Genomic DNA, 22,500 nt, shown 5'->3' with positions numbered 1-22,500 from the left:
CACGTCCACGCCAGGGGTTATACCAAAGAGCAGATATTTTGTTAGGCTGTCTATTCTGGTCACATGTCCCAAAATCACAACTTCCTCTCATTGATATTGTCCAACAGTCAGCACGGTCCAATCTTCTCCAGAACCCATTCATTTGTACGTTTGTCCACACAGCCTACACGAAGAAGTCTACGGAAGCAGCACAATTCAAAAAACAGCAATTTTCCTTTTGTCGACTTTCTTCAAGACCCAACATTCTGCTCCGTTTGTTACTATTGAGAATACCAAAGTTTGCCGGATTCGTTTCTCTGTGCGTTGTGAAATGGATCTGTCTTTTCCAGATATTGGTTAGCACATTCATTGCTGTCCTTGCCATTGCAAGACGTCATTTTATTTCTTCCGTGTCATCTACTTTGTTTGTGAAAACTACACCCATGTAGTTGAAAGCTTCTACCTTTTGAACATTTTGATTGTTCCCAGTTATTTTCATGATCTTTGTTTTGCTGACGTTGTGGAAGACTCCTGCTGCTTCGCTGGCAACTTTTACGTTGTTGCTTAAATTCTGCACTTCCTGCCACTATATTTCAATATTATATACGTTTAAATATGATATTTTAATTTATGCAGATTCCGTATTTACTAGTAGAGAGCGCCACCTTTTTTTAACAAGGAAACCATCACTTATCAAGGCCCAGAAGCCACTCGAGAATAAGGTTAAAGAGACCCATCTTTATCGATTATTATACTGTACCTAATATGTAATAGTAATTTCAAAAGTAATTAAAAAATGACCTGAGAGGTCATCACCGAGAATCGAAACCAAAACATTTAGCGTTCCAGCCTTAGCCGTTATCGTTTAAGACAGATAAAAAAATCGTTAAAATTTAACCTACTTAAACGTATAAATGTACATTGTGCATGCGTTCAAGTAACACGTTTATTCGACTTATGCAAGTTAAGAACCATTAAAAAAAAATTTATTCTTTAGCAGCTATTTTTACCGGCAGAAAAACAAATCGAATTTGTTCCAAAGGCCCAAATGCCTTACATATCAAGTTTCAAATCTGTAGACCAAATATTTAAAGAGGAGTTTGGTAGAGACCGTACCTAATAAGACAAACACTTAATGTAACAGCGTCCATTCGCAGCTGAACATTTTGCTAACTGCATTTCATTGCCTCGGATGAGCCATTGTTGAAAATCCATGGATTAAGGAAATTAAAATTACCCCTTCTATATATTGCTTTTGTCAAGCAATAAATTCTTAAATCGAATATATGTCGCTATATTTCAGAATTTTAAATTTAACCACGAAACTTATACACACACACATATATATATATATAGGGGATTTTGCGAATTCATATTAAAAACTCTTTTTTCTATTTATTTAAAAAGAAAATACAACTTTGTTATATATGGACCGTGGAATTGCATTCACTGGCAAAAGATCTAGCTAATTTGCATATTCTTTGAAACATTCATTTCAATTAATTCCCTATTAGTTTTTTCGGTTTTCTTATGTGATGATCATCTTTAGTTAACTATTATGTGTAATTATATTCATGCAGATATTCTACATGATTTATACTTGCGTAATATTTGCGTAAAAAGCTTATAGTAAACACAAACCTCTTTCTATATAGATTTATGTATGCGTGTATGTATTTGTTTTAAAAAAAATGCCTACTCTGTCAGTTTTTGGTCTACAGACAGAAAACTAAATATGTGGGGTATTCGAATCCATGCGAAACTTTATATTTGGGTTTTAGTTGGGGAAAGCTGGTGCAAAAGTTAAAAAAAAAAGGAGGAGGCCGAACGACGGTATTACGAATATGCATGCGTAACGTACTAGCTATTGGCTCATGTTTTAATTTTTAGCATTGCAACAAACATGTTTTCTATAGCTCAGGCATTAATATCAAATTAAAAAGTAAATCGTAAGGCAAACGTTTTGGTTTCGATTCTCGGAATATATATATATGTCTATATATCTATAAAAGTGAACGTGTCTGTCTGTCTGTCTGTCTGTGTACATTTCCCTACGCAATAACTCTGTCAATTTTTAGTCTATAGACTCGAAATTTGAAATACCGGGTACTGAGATTTGGGAAAATCGATGTGACGGGTGTCAGCCAGAAATTTGGCTGTTAAGGGGTCAGATTTCAACGATTTGACCTTTAAGAACTCTACCAAACTCCTCCGACAATTTTGGGTCTAGACACTTGAAATTTTAGATATAGGTTCCTTGAACCTATATCTAACTTAATAAAGTGATTTGAGCCCGAAACTATAAATTTTAAGGGGTCATAATAGGGGTCAAATTAAAAAAAAATTTACTCTTTTTTTTTTTGCTCAGCATACACCTCCAAACACCCGGGCAACGCCGGGCTGAAATGCTAGTATATATATATATATATATATATATATATATATATATATATATAATCAAAGTATATTTACGAAAATAGATATGAAAAGTCTTCGCTATATATATATATATATATATATATATATATATATATAATCAAAGTATATTTACGAAAATAGATATGAAAAGTCTTTGCTATATATATATATATATATATATATATATATATATATATATATATATATATGCATATATATATATATATATATATATATATATAGGATTGTGAAATTTTTATTTATATTTTATTAGCCATTCCAAACTAATTTCTTTCTTTTTCGCTCCCTGTCATCTCAAAGAAGTTAATATTTATTTTATGTCACTGGTCTTAGTGTTTGTGTGATAGTAATGGTTTGAATTTTAGTTTAAAATGAAAAAGTCAAGTATCATTGTGCAATTGTGCTTTAAACTGAAACATTCATTTCGAACGCACCATTGTCCTATCAAAGAACTTACTGTTGATTTTATATGTCGGGCCTTTCAACTTGTGCAGTAATAAAACTTTTCAAATGCACTTGTGATGTTAGGCTGTGTCAGGTGTTAACTTTGTTCAAAATCGCCTGTGTCTTCTTTCATCGGATTATTTTGATTATTGATTATCGATAATTATCGAAGATAATACGACACAAAACCCATCTAAGAACACTGCCTGGCATATGAAGTACCTTCGTGTAGAATTTCATAAAGTTTTGAGTCTATAGGGAACGAACACATACATACACAAAGTTCCTTTTATGTAATAGTAAATAGAAATAGCGATTAATCGAATATTATAAAAAAGGAATTATTTCTGCCCACATTTTAGGACGTATTTACTTCTTTTTTATATTTAAATATAATTTATTAATTATTAATTAATAATTACTACATACATAAAAGCAAGTCATATATATATGTATATAGATGACTTGCTTTTATGCACGTAGTAATTATTAATTAATAATTAATAAATAATAATATATATATATATATACATACATATATATAATATAAAGCTGAACATGTGTGTGTGTGTGTGTGTGTGTGTGGTCACGAATAGGCTCCTATATGGTTGACTATTTTAAAAAACTGATTCCATATAATGATAGAAGATGTATCGAGGATCAGGAATGAGAATTTTTTGATCTGGCAGAACGGTGGTTCATAAAAATTGTGGGGTCTGCGTTCGCGCCTGGCCCTCAAAGTATGGAAATAAAAAATGAAAAATAAAAAACGTTTACAAGGGTTTTTGATATAGATGTACATAATAATACTTTGATAAGTATGTTTCAACTTAAATAGGGATGTTATAATAAAATGGTGGGGTTTGCGTTCGCGCCTGTACTTCATGAAAATATGGCACAAACTTTAACAAAGACTTTTCATATCTATTTGCGTAAGTATACTTTGATAATTATGTTTCAGTTTAAAGAAATATGGTATGATAAAATTATTGGGTGTTCGTTCGCGCCTGACCTCCATAGAATTTAAATATGTCACAAATTTTAACAAGGTTTTTAAAAACGGGTGAGGGTCCACAATAACACCTTAACTTTAATCTTAATTCACGTTAGCTTTTATTTATTTTTTTGAGTTGAATCAGATTGTGTTGAATAAATTCACCTCATGAATTCACATTCTTATTAAAGTGAAAGCCAAATAAAAAAGTCGGAACTTTAGAAAATTCTCGACACAAATTTTGCATAACTCTGGTTTTTTCCTTCTCCACTTGCACGTGGCACTCTTTCGAAAATAGATAAATAATAAAAATTAAGAACGTTACTTGTTATCGTGTCAAAAGAAGGAAACAATCCTGCTCACGTGATTACGTGTCTTTTTAAAAACATTTACATAACATTTTTATTTATATATCTGTTTAAGCTTTTTTGTCAGTGTATTCAATTGATTACAACCCTTTCTGCGTGTTCTTTACATTACAATAGTACAAGCCTGAATCCAACGGCACAATACTACACAGTTCATTACTGTAAAACTGAAACGAAGCTTTTCTGCTTGAAAAGGGCACCATTTTCTTATTCGTTTTTATATCGATTCTTTGCTTAAAAAAAAAAACTAAAGTAATTGCGTGTTTACTTTTTTAATATCCCATTTCGCTGTTTCGGATTATTTTGCTAAAGTAAGTAAAGCGTCATTATTTTTCAAAACTGTTTTTGTTTCTTTGTTTTTCGATATTTCGTCGATATTATTTAGTAAGAGTGTTTAGCAGAAAAGCCAACAAACGACTACCCGAAAAAATAAATATACCATAGTAAATAAAAGTTCAGTTCATGTTTTGTTTTGTTTTGAAATAGTTTTTAATGCTCTTTACTTGAGATAATTTCAGCGAACCGAAATTAAAACGAAATTTGGGGCGATAAGTATTTAAATGAATTTTTATATAAACTACACATGCCATAATCGAATATTCATTAAGCACAAAATAACGGAAAACATTAAAATCTGTTTATAAATATTCCTTACGTTGACGGAACTGTCTTAAGCTGTTAACACAGAATGCTCAGGTGCCTCTCCTTCAAATTGAAAACGGGGCTCTCCATTTCAAAGTTGCTGCTATTTTGATTTTTTTTTTTAGACCGGTTCGTGAATAAAAAAAATGTTTTTTACAAACTACTTAAAAATACAAACCAATGAACTTTTCTACCATAAAAGTAACTTTTATTGACTATGGTAAAATTTATTTCTTGTGTATTTATATTATTATATATATATAACATTTTCTCTTTGTAAGGAAATTATCTTTACTTTCATCATACTTTGCTTAGGGTAAAATTTTTGAGTATCAAAACCTATCTCTTTACAACCCCCTCCTTTTCATAACCTATCATACTTTCATCAATCACAATCCATTTTCTGTAGGTTGCTTTTGAACCCAGTCAACGACGGGTACTTCTGCTAGTATATATATATATATATATATATATATATATATATATATATATATATATATTCAGACACATCTGATTGAACACGACGGAGTAATTCATTTTTCGGATCTTAATAGATATATTTTCCATTGGCCGGGCGGTCTTTATAATTTCAGTTGGTAACTTATATAGAATGGCTCCCAAATGTGGTTATTCGACCATATTCTTCTCAAGCGCTTTCTACTGGTGCATCCATTATTGCCAGGAGCGATTGTTGCTGTTTTCGTATTCTTTGTTGGTGTAATTATAGTTTATATATATATATATATATATATATATATATATATATATATATATATATATATATATATATATATATATATATATAATACAGTCCTGGTCAAAATCATAAGACCACTTAAGAAAGTAAGCGTTTACGCATATTATCGAATTTTTAATCAAACAAATGGTGTAAACCATTGCCAAAAGGGAAAATATGATGGAAAAAATATGAATACTTTGATAAGTATGTTTTAACTTAAATAGGGATGATATAATAAAATTGTGGGGTCTGCGTTTGCACTTGGCCTCAATAGAATGGAAATAGACACAGACTTTAATAAAGACTTTCATATCGGGTTTGAGGTAGGAGATAATAAGGGGGAGGGAGACGGGTATTGGCAATATTTCAGTTTTGAAGGTTAAGATACATTAGATTGTATTGTGTGTGTGGTGGCAGTAGATTCAAAACACCATGTTAGGGGCCCACCCCGTACATATGTGAACTTAACGATGCGTCTACCTAACCTCGCATTATTAACTACACCCACGTATTTACTTATTTATTTATTATTATTTATTTATCCTAACTTTAATTTATTTACTTGGTATAAATATATGCATGTCTGTGTATATGTGTATATATATGTATATATATATATGTATATAGGTGTATGTATGTGTCTATACATGTCTGTATGTTTATATTTTTATTATTATATTATTAATATCTATATTTATGCAATTGTATATACGTGTATAAGGTTAGATGCGTGTGTATGTGTATGTATATATGTATGTATATGTACATCCACTTCTTACTGGAGATCTATATCTCCACATATATGTATATAGGTAGGTGTATGTGTATATATATACGTATATGTGTCTATGTATATTTGTGAGCGTATATATGTGTATAAGAGTTGTGTGTATGTGTGTGTATGTCTGCATATGGATCTATATATGTCTGCATATACATTGTTTATATATATGTGTGTGTGCGCATGTTTCTGTATAGGGATGTGTAGAAATGTACATATGTATGTATATGTATGTATGCGTATTTGATCCTGCGTTAACGTATGTATTAAAAAAAACAACCCATTGTAAACTAAAATGAACAAGTCGACGTATAGCGACTATGAACATTTTAAATGAACCCTGTACCTGTCAAAAACATGACATCTACACTAACCCTTTCCCTCCCTCTCCATCCTTCTCTTTCCGTCTCGCTCTCCCTCTCTTCCCCTCTCGTTCTTCCTCTCTCTTTCTCTCATCTACTTTATATACTTTGCTGAACAAGTAAAAGGCAGTTAAAATTTAAAACCTAAAAATTGAAACTCCATCCCTCCTCTCCTTACTCACCTCCCTTTTTTCTTCGTCATCCTGTCTCCCCCTCCCCCTCCCTATATCCATATATTACCACCCACGGCTACCTGAATCTGCTACCCCCACACACAATACAATCTAATGTATCTTAACCTTCAAAACTGAAATATTGTCAATACCATTCTCCCTCCCCCCTTATTATCTCCTACCTCAACCCCCTTTTTTCGTATTTCTTCTAAAACATTTCTTCTTAATACTAACAACCACTTCTGTAAGGTCTGACGAGGCTGGTAGATCGTAAACATGGTCCAACATCTGAAACATATGTAACCAAAACAGATAAAACGGTAATAAAAAGTAAAACACACACGCGCGCACACACACACACACACACACACACACACACACACACACACACACACACACACACACACACACACACACACACACACACACATATATATGTATATCTGAGAAAAAAGAATAACTTCATCGCGTTCAATCAGATGTGTCTGAATATATATATATATATATATATATATATATATATATATATATATATATGTGTGTGTGTGTGTGTGTGTGTGTGTAAAAGAGATTTAGAAGGCTCTCACAATGCGAGGAATGAATTATAGTCGCTGTTGGTAAGAGGAGACGAGAACAAGTGGCGATTTACAAATCAATAAGTACATACATATATATATATATTTATATATATATATACTTATTCAGTTGTATGGTAAAATGTCTTACTTGTAATTCTATGCGACGTATTCCATTATTAATTTCGGAAAAATGTTTCCCTTTTCAAATGGTGTGCGTAACAGGTCGATTCAAAGCATGCTGTTCTCGTCTCCTCTTACCAACAGCGACTATAATTCATTCCTCGCATTGTGACAGCCTTCTAAATCTCTTTTACACACCTATCCCACACAATGATTCAAGCAAACTACATATCAATCCTATATATATATATATATATATATATATATATATATATATATATATATATATATGAGAACAATAAGGATTTTAAATGAAGTCACAAAAACTATATATTGGTTGATATAGATTGGCTCATTTATTCAATAAGGGAATACAAACAATTATTTGGGGATAGAAGGGACTATTTATGCCAAGGCATTTCGAAGCCTAATGCTTCTTATCAGAAGAGTAGAGAAGATGCTAGGTAACATAGTGGGGATGCGGCGTCTAGCGTGGGATTCATAAGGAACGAAATAGATCAATTAACATTATAGATGATGTTGGGGGAGTTTTGTCGAATTCTAAATAAAGGAGGAGCGTATTATATAGAGTGTAATGTAGATAGGTGTATAGGGTCTTTATCATAGTCTTACATGTATGTAGTATATGTTTTAGGGTTAAAGTGGGGGTGTAGCGTGGATGGGTGGTGATTCTTTGTTAACGGTGTGTAAGATGTCTATTATATATATATATATATATATATATATATATATATTTAGTAATGTGATTGATAATTTAAAAATCAAATTATAATTAAATTAAAAATCCGTTTCATAAGAAGGAACAACAACAAAATCAATTACGTCAAAGAATGTATAATTAGAAATATGAGATTAGAAAGACAACCACGTGCGTATCTGTATTTTTTTTTGAAATAAACAAAATGTTTATTTAAAGTTGCAACTTGGCGCCATCTCTTTTTCTCTTCAATTTAGCAAGTTCAACTTTTACATACATCTGCCCTACTTTTAATGCTAGGTTTATTTATGGTGTCTTTTAAATTTAATAAAAACCCTTCACAATTTGCTGATGAGGAAACCTTGTTTAATAAAAAACTATATGTAATAATTATTGTCCGTAACTTGATGTCTACCACAATAAAAACACTGTTTTCCGAAACGATCGTACAAATAATTGATTTTGTTGTTGTTCCTTCTCATGAAACGGATTTTTAATTTAATTATAATTTGATTTTTAAATTATCAATCACATTACTAAATATTAAATTAGCTCTAGGATATTTACCTATCGAGCTTATTATATATCTAAATTACAACGAACACTTTTTCTTTCCCTGTATTTTAATTAAACTAGTAATTTTACTATTACATTAAAATACACTCTGCTCTTTAGACTATTGTTCTAATCTCATTTAAATTTATTTATATATATATATATATATATATATATATATATTTGTTTAAACTGGTAATTAGTAAAAACATGAAGAGAGTGCTCAATGCTATTTCAGGGCAAATATGTGTTTTATTTTTTTATTACCGTTTTATCTGTTTGGTTACATATGTTTCGGGTGTTGGACCATGTTTACGATCCAACAGCCTCGTCAGACCTTACGGAAATGGTTGTTACTATTTGGAAGAAGTGTTTTAGAAGAAATAATATTATCTCTCCTTATTAGGCTGTTGGATCGTAAACATGGCCCAGCATCCGAAACATATGTAACCAAACTGATAAAACGGTAATAAAAAATAAAACACACACACACACACACACACACACACACACACACACACACACACACACACACACACATATATATATACAATTTTATTGTAAAGTACTGTCAAATTCAATGTCGTAACTAATACATAAAAGTTTAAATACAGTACTTGTCTGTCTTTTATTTCTTTTGGTTGTTTGTTTCTTTGCGACGGTTCCAGACGGCGTTGGGTGGGTGGGAATCAGAGAGAGGTTGGAACTGTGATGACAGTTAAAAAGTAACAGCCACACCACGTTTTAATCTGACGTTTAGCCACGATAAGTGCTAAATGACGTCACAATATCTCCTCCAATCAGAATACTTCATTTAAGTTCATTATACCAAAAATTATGTTTTTTTTTTTTTCATGCGGGCATCTCGAATTTGATTGGATAATACTGCAGTTCGACATTTTTTTCTGGCATGGCTTGTTTTTTTTTTTTTTTTTTGTTTTTTTGACTTAAAAGGTCAAGCAATAAAATTCTGCTGGTTTTAAAGAAATTCCTTTTTCATATCTTGACATTTTTTTTATCCGGTTTTACCAATGATTGATTCATTTGTTTGGGCTTTTTTTTTTTTTAGAATAGGATTATATATATATTTATTTTATTTTTAAAAGTGTTTTCTGTGTGGTGTCTCCTTCGCGTAATCGATTTTTGCCCACTTACCCACACGCTCAAACTTCTCTTTATTTTTTCTGAATCTCCCCCCCTCTCTCTCTCTCTTTCTCTTACTGGCTGTTTGAATCCCCCTTGATTTAACTTGGTATCGTCTGCAGTTCAAGATATCAAGCAGAAATCAATTTGATCAGGTTTTCACTATCATAAACATTCTTAAGTTTTGAGCCAGAAGTAAAACTCAAACACAAATCAATTGTATCGTCAACTTGATATTCTACTACTTGTCGAAAAGGAATTGCACATCAATCTATCTATCTATCTATCTATCTATCTATCTATCTATCTATCTATCTTCTAAGTTTAGGATGCATATACATATATGTCAATCAAGCTACAAAGATTTTTCCTCGTTTTATCCTCGTCATAATTCGCCAGACTATTGCATTGAATTAATGTTGTTTTGTGTTGTGATATATCCCCATGTGGTGTTAGGTTTGCTAGTCAGCCAATCAGATTCTTAGTAACTCTCTCGTTCATCTATCTATCTATCTATATATCTATCTATATATCTATCTATATATATCTATCTACCTATCTAGTAAGTTTTGAAAATAAATATGGCAATTAAACTACACAGATTTTCCTCGTTTCATCCCCGCCATGATTCGCCAGGTTGTTGCATTGAATTGATGTTGCTCTGTGTTTATATAGATATATCCACGTGGTATTGGGTTTGCTAGTCAGCCAATCAGATTCTTAGTTACTCATCTATCTATCTATCTATCTATCTATCTATCTATCTATCCATCCATATTTCTTCTAAGTTTTGAAAATATTTATAGCAATTAAGCTACACAGATTTTTCCTCGTTTCATCCCCGTCATGATTCACTATGTTATTGCATTGAAGTGATGTTGCTTTGTGTTGTGCTATATACCCACGTGCTGTTGGGTTTGCTAATCAGCCAATCAGATTCTTAGTTACTTACTTATCTATCTATCTAGCCATCTATCTATCTATCTATCTATCTATATATATATATATCTAGCCATCTATCTATCTATCTATCTATCTATCTATCTATCTATCTATCTAGTAAGTTTTGAAAATAAATATGGCAATTAAACTACACAAATTTTCCTCGTTTCACCCCCGCCATGATTCGCCAGGTTGTTGCATTGAATTGATGTTGCTCTGTGTTTATATAGATATATCCACGTGGTACTGGGTTTGCTAGTCAGCCAATCAGATTCTTAGTTACTCATCTATCTATCTATCTATCTATCTATCTATCCATCCATATTTCTTCTAAGTTTTGAAAATATTTATAGCAATTAAGCTACACAGATTTTTCCTCGTTTCATCCCCGTCATGATTCACTATGTTATTGCATTGAAGTGATGTTGCTTTGTGTTGTGCTATATACCCACGTGCTGTTGGGTTTGCTAATGAGCCAATCAGATTCTTAGTTACTTACTCATCTATCTATCTATCTAGCCATCTATCTATCTATCTATCTATATATCTAGCCATCTATCTATCTATCTATCTATCTATCTATCTATCTATCTATCTATCTAGTAAGTTTTGAAAATAAATATGGCAATTAAACTACACAAATTTTCCTCGTTTCACCCCCGCCATGATTCGCCAGGTTGTTGCATTGAATTGATGTTGCTCTGTGTTTATATAGATATATCCACGTGGTACTGGGTTTGCTAGTCAGCCAATCAGATTCTTAGTTACTCATCTATCTATCTATCTATCTATCTATCTATATATCTATCTATCTATCTATCTATATTGTAGGTTTTGAAAATATCTGTTGTGTCGTGGCACGATAGTAAAAATGAAGAAACTCAAGTCGATGTTGGTTTAAGGAAAAAGTGTATTTCATCGGTGTAGACATTACTGGCACTATGTATAGTGAGAACCGGTGTAATTCCCCTTGCGTTAGAAAGGCTGGTGTAACCTCCTCCCCCCCTTTGAAAATATCCCGTCTGCGGATTAATAATGTTTTTGTTTTGGGTTCACCCTAATCGACTCAGTTGATTTCCGTTTTCTTTTTGACCTCCTATTCTCAGGAGCTGTCTCTGGTATGGGCACCTGAAAAGTATCAAACACTGTGTCCATGATGTCTTCCTAGGGCGATCTGGTCACCTTACTGTTTGAGTATCTTTTCTGGATTTGGTTAGTGTGACGTTTGTGCACGAAACCTGGCCCCTTAATCATATAGACCATGTGGCCTATTTGTTATCTCAACAGTACCGGACTCCCAGAATGTCTTATTAGTGTTAGAAAGGCCAGTGTAACAATATATATGGCAATCAAGCTGCACAAATTTTTCATCGTTTCATCCTCGTCATGATTCGCCAGACGATGCATTGAAATGATGTTGCTTCGTCTTTTTATATATATCCACGTGTTACTGGGCTTGCTAGTCAGCCAATCAGATTCTTAGTTACTTACTTATCTATCTATCTATCTATCTATCTATCTATCTTGTAAGTTTAGAAAATATATATGGAAATTAAGCTACACAGATTTTCCTCGTCTCATCCCCGTTATGATTCACTATGCTATTGCATTGATGTTGCTTTGTGTTTTGATATATACCCACGTGCTGTTGGTTTTGCTAGTCAGCTAATCAGATTCTTAGTTACTCACTCGTTTATCTATCTATCTATCTATCTATCTATCTATCTATCTATCTATCTATCAATCTATCCAGCGTGTCAGGAGGCGATGAAAAAAATTCAAAAAAGTGCTCGATCGTGGATGTGAGAGATTAAGATACAATATTTATTACGACACTATATATACATATTTCAAGGCCGTACCAGTGGTTTCATTGCGCTGAATCAAGCATAAGAGGTTGGAAAGAGTCAGCACAAATTCATCAGAGACATCAAAAAACTGAAACAATGGCGCTGATTAATTTGCGCTGACTCTTTCCCATCTCTTATGGTATAGTCAGCGCAACGGAACCACTGGTGCAACCTTGAAATATGTATATATAGTGTTGTAATAAATATTCTATCTATCTAGTTAGCTAGCTATCTACTTATCTATCGCCATATAATTATATATCTCTACTTATATATACGCCATAATTGCGTTGGCGCACCGGTTCTCGTCAGATCACCGAAGTTAAGCAACGTTGAGCCTGGTTAGTACGAGATGGGTGACCATTTAGGAATTCTAGGCGCCGTTTATCTCGGCATTTGTTTCCAGTCGTCTAGTACTTCACTTGCCACTAGTATTTAACAATGTCGACTCAGGAGAGGTGTGGTTGGAGATTGTGCACCTCCTGCCACAGAAATTCTACGCGCAGGCACTCCTTCGTGGGTATTCAAAGGCTGAAAGAGCTCTGTGTGTTGTGTGTACTTATATATAAGATACACTTACTCTCTTTCTCTCTCTCTCTCACTTTCTCTTTCTCTCTCTCTCTCTCTGTGTAAGAGAGCGTTCTCGAAAACAGCTGTGCTGATATTTTTGAAATTCCACACAAACGCGCATTATGCACCTGGGAGTGTTATTAGATAGGTTATATATCCGAATGCTTCCACTAAGTATCAAAATCGATAATCGAACAATTCCCATTAAAGAAAGAAATTCGATTTTGACCAAAGTAAACACCTTATACAGCCTAACATCATGGGTGCATTTACGTGGTTTTATCACCGCACAAGCTGAAGAGTCCGGCGTATAAAACGAACAGTAGATTCTTTCATCAGACAGGGGCGCGTCCTAAATAAATATTCAACTACAATATTTCCTTTCGCTTTTTAAACGTACATTCAAATCATTATATAAAAATAATTAAAAATAAAACAACAGGAGTAGGTTCTCTACAGTGCAATGTAGTCTACGATGTAGTATGGACTAAGTCACTGAAGGAAGACATGTGAAGCTTCTTCCTGGTGCGTACCCGACTAGAGCTGGCAGTTAATCGATTTGATTGACAAATGAGCGATTTCAATGATTTCGATGATAATAAAATTATTGGAAGTGTGGAACGTTCGTTGATCCGAATTCAATCCCTGGCAACATCGGGTCCCCTGCTAATGTATCTATTTATATTAATATTTCTTTATACAGATATGATACACTAGCATGACAATGTTTCGATCTGTAGCTATTTCGATGCCTCTGTTAAGTCTCTAAAGACAAAGGATACCCCCTGTAGGGGCAGCTGCACATGTAACTGTGAGGCAAGGGTTGTGCAACTTCCAACCCCACCTCTCCTGAATCGGCACTGTTTGAGTCCAGTGGCAAGGAAAAGTCCAGGGCGACTGGAAGCAATGCCGAGATAAGCAGAGAGCACATACAGCATCTGGAAGTCCCAAATGGTCACCCATCTGTTACTGACCAGACTTATCTTTGCTTAACTTCGGTGATCTGACGGGAATTGGTGCGTCAAACGTGATTATGCCGTATTATAGCTATTTATTTAAGTTCTTATCAGGCAAAGTGCCTATCTATCTATCTATCTATCTATCTATCTATCTATCTATAAGGCTGCTGCAAAGAAGATGGGCTCTCTCTACTGTGCTAGAAAATTACTTACGCCTGAAAGTATCTTGTACGTTTATAAGGCCACCATTCGCCCATGTATGGATTATTGTTGTCACATTTGGGATGGTGCATCTGCTGCTAGTCTCTCACTCCTAGACAAGGTTCAAAACAGAGTCGCCAACCTGATAGGCCATGAACTGGCATCTAAGCTTCAGCCTCTGTCCCATCAACGAAACGTTGCATCCCTCTGCCTGTTCTACAAGTATTTTAATGGTGAATGCTCTGACGAACTGCAGACACTTGTGCCCCCATGACGTAGACACCTTCGACAAACCTGACAGGCAGCTAAATCCCACCCCCACACAGTAGAGATCTCTAGATGTAAAAGATCTTTCTACTCCAGTAGTTTCTTCCCCAGAACCGCTAGACTTTGGAATTCCATTCCAGGTCCCTGCTTCCCTAACTGTACTGACGTGCAGAAGTTCAAGTGTAACGTGAACCGACATCTTGCTGCCCAAATCCCAACATAGTGCCCCAGTAGTTGTTGCCCTTGATAGTAGCCCCCTACACCAAAGTGGCAATGTGCCTTGTTTGGGGTGAAAATGTAATAAAAAAAAAATATATCTATCCTACAGAGTCAACGGTGACTTTATGGTTCTGAATTTCCCAACTAACAGTAATTGTTACTTCTGGTCATTGAATGCTCTCTGATTGTCTGACATGGAATAATATAGGCATTTACTTTCTCTGAATTCGTGTGACGTCATTTTCAGAGAGCCTTTCGACTGGATGAAATTTTGGGCTTCCGCATATCCGTGTTTACAAAACTCCCGTTTGTTGCGATTTTGCGAAATGCAGAATCCCTTGTGCCTTTTTTTTTTTTTTTAGCTAATTTTTTTTGTACAAACAAGTTGTTTTTTTTTTGTTTTTTTAAAATTTAATTCAATATCTTAGGACTTTACTTTATCTTTGAAATACACCCAGACAATAAATATTTATCTTTTTAAGGATTTTTACAATTAATTTAACTTAAAAAATTTAGCTGAATTGGTTAGCTCGCCGTGAAAATATTTTTCATAACATTTTTTTGTTTCACGTGTTCAAATATTTTTTTTTTCCTTTTGGAAATTAACTTTAGTCTCTAATCTTTCAAATACAATTAGAAAGTAGTCGGAAACCTACAAAAAAATTATGATAAATCGGTTTTCAAAACTAGGTCCCCCTATTTTTAGTCCACCATTTTTACCCACACCTATTTTATTATATCTTTATTGGAGTATCTTGAAGAAGAATTCATCTAGTCTGGTGGAGTATCAAATTAAGTAGCGTCATATGAGTCCGTGTATGGTCGTGTCGAGTTTTACTTCAGATTTTATATTATTGGTCCACCGACTTAGTAGGATTTGGACCTTAGAATTCACTCTTGTCCGTTCGTCCGTCCGTTATTTCGTTCGTTTGTTCGTTCGTCCGTTCGTCCATTCGTCCGTTCACCCGTTCTCTGAATTCGTGTGGAGAAAAGATAGTATCTTCGAAATCAATGGGTATTTTATTGGTCCACCGACTTAGTCGGATTTGGACCTTAGAATTCACTCTTGTCCGTTCGTCCGTCCGTTATTTCGTTCGTTTGTTCGTTCGTCCGTTCGTCCATTCGTCCGTTCACCCGTTCTCTGAATTCGTGTGGAGAAAAGATAGTATCTTCGAAATCAATGGGTATTTTATTGGTCCACCGACTTAGTCGGATTTGGACCTTAGAATTCACTCTTGTCCGTTCGTCCGTCCGTTATTTCGTTCGTTTGTTCGTTCGTCCGTTCGTCCATTCGTCCAATCACCCGTTCTCTGAATTTGTGTGGAGAAAAGATAGTATCTTCGAAATCAATGGGTATTTTATTGGTCCACCGACTTAGTCGGATTTGGACCTTAGAATTCACTCTTGTCCGTTCGTCCGTCCGTTATTTCGTTCGTTTGTTCGTTCGTCCGTTCGTCCATTCGTCCGTTCACCCGTTCTCTGAATTCGTGTGGAGAAAAGATAGTATCTTCGAAATCAATGGGTATTTTATTGGTCCACCGACTTAGTCGGATTTGGACCTTAGAATTCACTCTTGTCCGTTCGTCCGTCCGTTATTTCGTTCGTTTGTTCGTTCGTCCGTTCGTCCATTCGTCCGTTCACCCGTTCTCTGAATTTGTGTGGAGAAAAGATAGTATCTTCGAAATCAATGGGTATTTTATTGGTCCACCGACTTAGTCGGATTTGGACCTTAGAATTCACTCTTGTCCGTTCGTCCGTCTGTTATTTCGTTCGTTTGTTCGTTCGTCCGTTTGTCCATTCGTCCGTTCACCCGTTCTCTGAATTCGTGTGGAGAAAAGATAGTATCTTCGAAATCAATGGGTATTTTATTGGTCCACCGACTTAGTCGGATTTGGACCTTAGAATTCACTCTTGTCCGTTCGTCCGTCTGTTATTTCGTTCGTTTGTTCGTTCGTCCGTTTGTCCATTCGTCCGTTCACCCGTTCTCTGAATTCGTGTGGAGAAAAGATAGTATCTTCGAAATCAATGGGTATTTTATTGGTCCACCGACTTAGTCGGATTTGGACCTTAGAATTCACTCTTGTCCATTCGTCCGTCCGTTATTTCGTTCGTTTGTTCGTTCGTCCGTTCGTCCATTCGTCCGTTCACCCGTTCTCTGAATTCGCGTGGAGAAAAGATAGTATCTTCGAAATCAATGGGTATTTTATTGGTCCACCGACTTAGTCGGATTTGGACCTTAGAATTCACTCTTGTCCGTTCGTCCGTCCGTTATTTCGTTCGTTTGTTCGTTCGTCCGTTCGTCCATTCGTCCGTTCACCCGTTCTCTGAATTCGTGTGGAGAAAAGATAGTATCTTCGAAATCAATGGGTATTTTATTGGTCCACCGACTTAGTCGGATTTGGACCTTAGAATTCACTCTTGTCCGTTCGTCCGTCCGTTATTTCGTTCGTTTGTTCGTTCGTCCGTTCGTCCATTCGTCCGTTCACCCGTTCTCTGAATTCGTGTGGAGAAAAGATAGTATCTTCGAAATCAATGGGTATTTTATTGGTCCACCGACTTAGTCAGATTTGGACCTTAGAATTCACTCTTGTCCGTTCGTCCGTTCGTCTGTTCGTTCCCAACATTCTTAATAACTATTCATTACATTTTTCTGAAATTTTGCATTAAAGATACAACTAGCCAAGGGAGGAAATACGACATTCTCGGATTTTTTTTTATATATATATATAAAACTGGTTGCGTCACAACGGGACTCAAAAGACATAGAATATTTTCCGATTATTAGATTTTGCTGAAAATTATCCAAAAGCAAGATCACGTGGACATTCATTTGGAAAGGTAATATTTGACAATTCTATTTGTAGCCCAGGGAGTCAAAACTGGTCAAAATGGAAAAAATAGCACTTTTTGGGATATAGAATCTTTTCCGACAATTAGAAGTAAAGTACGTCCAAGGATGGAATACTGTTGCCATATCTGGGCAGGAGCTGCTAAAAACAGCCTATCCTGCCTTGACACAGTACAAAATAGACTTCGTGGCTTAGTGGGGGATGCCCTTTTCTCTACCCTGCAACCTCTCTCCCACAGAAGAGACGTTGCAAGCCTATCCTTGTTTTATCGTTATTTCCATGGCAGGTGCTCGTGTGAACTCCAATCTCTGGTCCCCCCTCGCCAATCTTTCACGAAAAACACCCGTCTAGCTGAATCCACTGTGAAAAATTTCCCCCACTCTATATGTGTGCCTAAATCAAAACACGGATTCCATGAACAAAGCTTCTTTCTTAGAACTGCACGCCTGTGGAACTCTGTTCCGTCTGCCTGCTTCCCTCCGGACTACAACTTGGATGTCTTCAAGTCCAACGTAAACAAATTCCTAATGAACCGCCCCCTTAAGTAAACACTTCATCAAATCTCCACACTAACGTAATGTACTTGCAATAATCCTTATCCCTGAGTGGCTTCCGGTCCTTGATAAGTGGTGATCACTGTGTAAAAAAAAAAAAAAGATTACATGGATATACATCTCGAAACGTAATATTTGACCCTGGAAAAATTCTTGGGCTTGAGCCCCAGGGTGCTTTAGGAGTGAAAAACACACCTTTTGGGTCTAATTTTTATTTTTCCTCCTTAAATTAAAGGTATCTGTTGGCGGACCATATAGTTATTTGGCTTGTTACTGAGTTCGAATCTCCCGACACGCAGTAATTGTCACTTCCTAAACTGATATTTGGGCTGTCCCACCCCTTCACAGTTGAGATCCATAGATGTAAGAAAGCCTTCTAATGCAGTAGTTTCTTCCCCAGAACTGCTAGACTTTGGAATTCCCTTCCGGGTTCCTGCTTCCCAACTGTACTGGCATGCAGAAGTTCAAGTGTAACGTGAGCCAACATCTTGCTTCCCAACTCCCCATATAGTACCCCTGTAGCTTATGCCCCTGATAGTAGCCCCCTACATCAAAGTGGCAATGTGCCTTGTTTGGGGTGAAAATTTAAAAAGAAACAAAAAAATTGGGGCTGGTGCATCTGCCACTAGTCTCTTGCTCCTAGACAAGGTTCAAAAGAGAGTCGCCAACCTGATAGGTCCTGAACTGTCATCTAAGCTTCAGCCTCTGTCCCATCAACCCCACATAGTACCCCTGTAGCTTATGCCCTTGATAGTAGGCCCCTACATCAAAGTGGCAATGTGCCTTGGTTGGGGTGAAAATGTAATAATAAAAAAAAATACAAGAGACGTCATGACAAGTTCCATTCGTATATATGCAGAAAAAAAGGATGGAATGGTGAAAAGTGACATTATTGCGGGACATGAATATCCAATGCGACGATTTGATTGAAGCAAAGACACCAACTTTAGTCTTTCTAGAAAACAAAAAGAACACAAGCCAATATTTGCTTTCGTAAATTATTTTGTATATGTCCACTGTAGGACGGATTAAACCATACTCAATTTCTACGTCTATTTTTCTTTTCCTTTCTTATTTCCGATACTATCTTGTAAGGTTCTCAGGAGTATATCCTTATTCCTGATATTCATAAATGACCTCCCTGACAAAATTGCCTCTGAGATGGGTATATATGCTGATGACACCACGCTCTATAACAGACACGACAGGAAAACAAATGAACACATATCTAAAGAAATGGCAGAAACACTAGAGGACGACCTCCAATCTGTAGTGGAATGGGGACAAAAATGGATTGTCACATTTAATGCTGCCAAGACTAAACTGGTTTCCTTCAATAACTACAAGAAACCATCTCTACCACCAATAGCAATGGCCAAAGACTCTTTATCTGAATGTACATCTTTTAAAACTCCTTGGCCTAACGTTCACAGATAACACGAGTTAGAAAAATTACATTGAGATTATTGCCAGGACCACTGCGAAAAAAAGGTAGGTTATCTCTAACGTGCTAGAAAGTATCCTGTACCTCTATAAGGCCACCATTCGCCCATGTATGGAGTACTGTTGTCATATTTGGGCTGGTGCATCTGCTACTAATATCAATGCCAGCTTCAGCCTCTGCCCCATCGACGAAATGTTGCATATCAGTGCCAGCTGATGTGAATGTTGAGAAAAAAAAAGGAGACTTGAAAGGAGAGATAAAAAGATTGCGGAAGTTAAAGAAAATAGAATCTGTACCTGTTGTGATATAAGTTCTGGGGAGCGTGAAAAAACGATTTGACAAGTGGATTGATAAAATTAGGACCCATATACATGTTAGTGTTTCAGAAGATTGCTTTTGGGGGCGATGCCGCCATATTCTTGGAGGGGGGAAAGATGCTGATAACCTGTTGTCATTTGCTACGATCCGCCCATCAGCATAAAATCGACGATAGCACTAGCTAAAAAAAAAAAAAATTGAAACAAAAATAATAATCATGGGCTATTTCTATGTCTGCATTGTAAATCTTCAAGTCCAATATAAACAAATTCTTGACGAGCCGTTCCTCTTAAGTAATCCAATTTACCAAATTTACACTACTAACGTTTATTACGATACTGTCCCATTGACTACTGTACACTCTTTAACCCTTATCCTAGAGTGGCCTCCGGGCCTTGATAAGTATTAATTCCCCTGTAAAAAAAAAAAAAGATGAGAACAGTAGTTTGAAGAATTCAAATTATATGAATACTAATTTAGAAACGTAACTTTGTTTTCAATTTCTGTTGAGTCACCAGTAAAGGAGACCGACAAATAAATTTCAACTGATATCCCAGCCAGTTTTCGGCCCTGTCGGTGGGGCATTAGAATATGCCGACTGCCCCCCTGCAGAGGGTAAAAGTCCCTCAATGGGGGTCCTGGATATGACCTTAAACTATATCCAGTGGTGAGGCCCCAGCTTGTGGACTTTCGGGAGTGTGGAGCCACCCTTTAATTACCATTGCTCCCAGGTCCACTCTGACCCGGAGTGGTAGTACCTGTTAGGGTCCCAACTATGGGTTAAATAGAAACTGACGTGAAAACAACAAATATATTCTATTAAAAAAAATTTTCTTCAAAATCTTTGGATTCGGCATTAAATAACCCGAAAAGGGTTGATATGCCGTAAAACAAAAACAACCAACCAACCCAGCCAGTTTTATTATTATTATTATTATTATTATTATTATTATTATTATTATTATTATTATTATTATATATTATATATTATATATTATTATAGAATATAATATTATATAAGGGGGTTGGGGTGAAGTGTGCTGGAAAATAGTTTGAGGAGGTGCCTATGAAGTGAGAACAAGTGAGGATGGCAAGGTAGAGGTATGGTGGGACAAAAGTGTCATAACGACCAAGCAATTGGAAAATAATCATCCGGATTTGATCGTCATTGACAAGGTTTCAAAAAACTGGCAGATTGTAGACTTTTCAGTACCCTGGGACAGGAATGTGAGAGAGAAGGAGAATGAGAAGTGGAGCAATTATGCTCCATTGGTTAAAACACAAATAATCCCGGTCGTAGTTGGTACCCTAGGAGTAGTATCAAGTCGTCTGGAAGGACAATTGAAAAAACTACAAGTCCCCAATGTTTTAGGCGGCCTTCAAACCTCTGCAATTGTAGGTACCACAAACATCCTTAGGAAAACCTTTGATCTTTGAAGCTCCTGGTTTGAAGCCGGGATTAAGGGAAATCCCATCCCTTTCCAGAGAGACGTTCATAAACGAAATCAGAATTATTATTATTATTATTATTATTATTATTATTATTATTATTATTATTATTATTAATATTATTATTGTTATTATTATTTTATTATTATTATTATATCCTTATTATTATTGTTGTTATTATTATTATTATTGTTGTTATTATTATTATTTTGATTATTTTATTATTATAATTTTATTATTATTTTATTATTATTTTTTTATTATTATTATTATTATTATTATTTTTATTATTATTGTTTTTACTATTATTATTATTATTGTTGTTATTGTTATTATTTATTATTTCTATTATTATTTCTTTATTTTATTATTATTTTATTATTTTATTTCTATATTATTATTATTATTATTATTATTATTTTTATCATTATTATTATTATCATTATCATTATTATTATTATTATAATTATCATTATCATTATTATTATTATCATTATCATTATCATTATTATCATTATTATTATTATTATTATCATTATCATTATCATTATTATTATTATCATTATCATTATTATTATTATTATTATCATTATTATTATTATTATTATCATTATCATTATTATTATCATTATCATTATTATTATTATAATTATCATTATCATTATTATTATTATCATTATCATTATCATTATTATCATTATTATTATTATTATCATTATTATTATTATCATTATCATTATCATTATTATTATTATCATTATCATTATCATTATTATTATTATCATTATCATTATTATTTTATCATTATTATTATTATCATTATCATCATCATTATTATTATCA

General features: G+C 34.6%; 1 protein-coding gene and 1 pseudogene across 1 annotated transcript in view; both read left to right on the top strand.

The window, feature by feature from the left end:
• LOC145270357 (lysosomal proton-coupled steroid conjugate and bile acid symporter SLC46A3-like) overlaps nucleotides 1-22,500 on the top strand; it is a 340,519-nt gene that overhangs the window by 285,039 nt on the left and 32,980 nt on the right. The gene's annotated exons all lie outside the window — the stretch shown is intronic.
• LOC145272050 (5S ribosomal RNA) lies at nucleotides 13,100-13,216 on the top strand (annotated as a pseudogene).

This window comes from Euprymna scolopes, chromosome 46, assembly GCF_053919585.1.
Source record: "Euprymna scolopes isolate OS-2025 chromosome 46, ASM5391958v1, whole genome shotgun sequence".
Classification (NCBI taxonomy): Eukaryota; Metazoa; Mollusca; class Cephalopoda; order Sepiida; family Sepiolidae; genus Euprymna; species Euprymna scolopes.
This window is presented reverse-complemented; position numbering and strand designations above follow the sequence as displayed.